Here is a 1,882-nt window from a genome sequence, read left to right on the forward strand (position 1 = left end):
ATATTTTTTACAGGTTTACAAGGTAGTTTCACATGACGTTTTTTGTTTTGAAACTTAGAACAATGCTGTGACGCAGATCAGGCCAATATCATTATTACCCCACTCTGAATTCAGGAAGAACACACTCAAGAGAGGTGTTGGGGTTAACTTAATGTGACATAGCTCGTAAGTGTCTACTGACTCCAAGTCAGAGCTCTGTCCACTAGATTAACTTTTCAAAGCATCCTAACCCAAATAGCAACTAATTCCTACCGAATAAGTCTATTTGTAATATATCTTATTCCTATCCCGTTGTTCAGATGCAGATTCTATAACCGCCCCCATCCTTGCTATGTATCAGAAGGGTGAACAGCGTGAATTGGGGCTGCTAGGGCCACACCTGATCATCCCATTTTCCTGTTATTTCTGTTTGAGAACTTACTGTAAAACTACCCCACTTGAACCTTTTTATGGCAGGGATGAAGCAATGACTTGGATGTATATCAACTCAGTTGTATTTACTTATTTATTTTTAACTTAACGTGCTAGATTTTTCATACACGCTGAAATCAATTGCTTTAAACACATCTCAGTGAGACTGTAAACTCCTGTAACAGGTGCTTTCCACCTAATAGGCATTTTGTGTGTAACACAGGTATATGATGACAATTATTGAATAAGCATAGTGGAGAAGCCAATGAATGCACGCCTGTTAACAAAGATGAATCGTGTTGAATCCACTGACAGGTAAAAGATAATAATGTAAATTACACGTGCACTTGGAGTTCTTTCTTACCTTTTTACCAGTTTGGTAAAGCCCAACAGTGTGGTGATAGCTTTAGTTCTTGCAAGTTTTTGAGTAACTGATTAATTTCAAAGTTACTTAAAATGCACTACTAGAATTTCAGTGTATGGAATTTGAAATACCAAGTCAACAATGTTGAGATCTCAGATGCCTGATCAGTTTACTGGTAGGCAAAGGGAGAAGTATTAGGAAATATAAAGAACTACAGTCCCCACACTCACCCCATCACTTCCTTAAAAAAAACAAAACACAAAAAACAAAAAACAGTGAGTAAACTGGTTGCTAACAGCACGCTCCCATTATTTTTCCTAGGAGAAGTCTGGAATTATAAGCAGAAAAGGCAAAGGAAGAGGTGTAAAATGGTGGCCCCAGGCTGTAACCGTCAAGAAGGCAAAGAATGAATAGAAGACCTGCAAAGGGGAAAAACAGGCTTGACTGGGGTTTTTGCTGGGGGCTTGGCTGACAGAACCGGGAGGAGAGAGTCAAGATTCTGACTCAGAGTAGCAGTTCCACCAGTTTGGAAGCAGCGTTGCACAGCGGTTAAGAGCTTGGGCGCTGGAATCACACTGCTTGGGAAACTGGGTGCTGCTCTGCTCCTTATCAATTGTGTAACCTTGGGCAACTAGTTTGACCTTTTCGCCTCAGTTTTGTCACTTGTGAAATGGAGATAATTCTACTGTGGACCTTGTGGAGTAGCTGTGAGAATTAAGTGAGTGAATAATTCAGCGCTGGGTTCTAAGCAGACGTTCGGTAAAATGCTGAAGTGCCGTATTTGTTATTCTTCCTCTTTCTTAATCGTCTGTACCTCCCGTAGGGAGGGCAGATATGAAGCGCTCGTCGCATCCGAAGAGTGATGAACAGTTGTGTGACAGCCTGGGTCAGGCTGATTTCGAGGTGCGCGCCCCACCGAGGGGAAGCGGCTTGAGGACACACCTTGTGCCCGGGCCCCCTGTGACTAAGAGGGGCTGCGACAACTGCAGGCAGGAGCACCGGGGGGCCTCCTCTTGGCGGGCGCACTGTGCCCCTGGATACTTGACAGTTTTCACCTCTTCTGCACCCTGGGCACTAGAAGCCAAGTGTGCTCAAAGCCGAGCGTCC

This window comes from Tursiops truncatus, chromosome X, assembly GCF_011762595.2.
Source record: "Tursiops truncatus isolate mTurTru1 chromosome X, mTurTru1.mat.Y, whole genome shotgun sequence".
NCBI lineage: Eukaryota > Metazoa > Chordata > Mammalia > Artiodactyla > Delphinidae > Tursiops > Tursiops truncatus.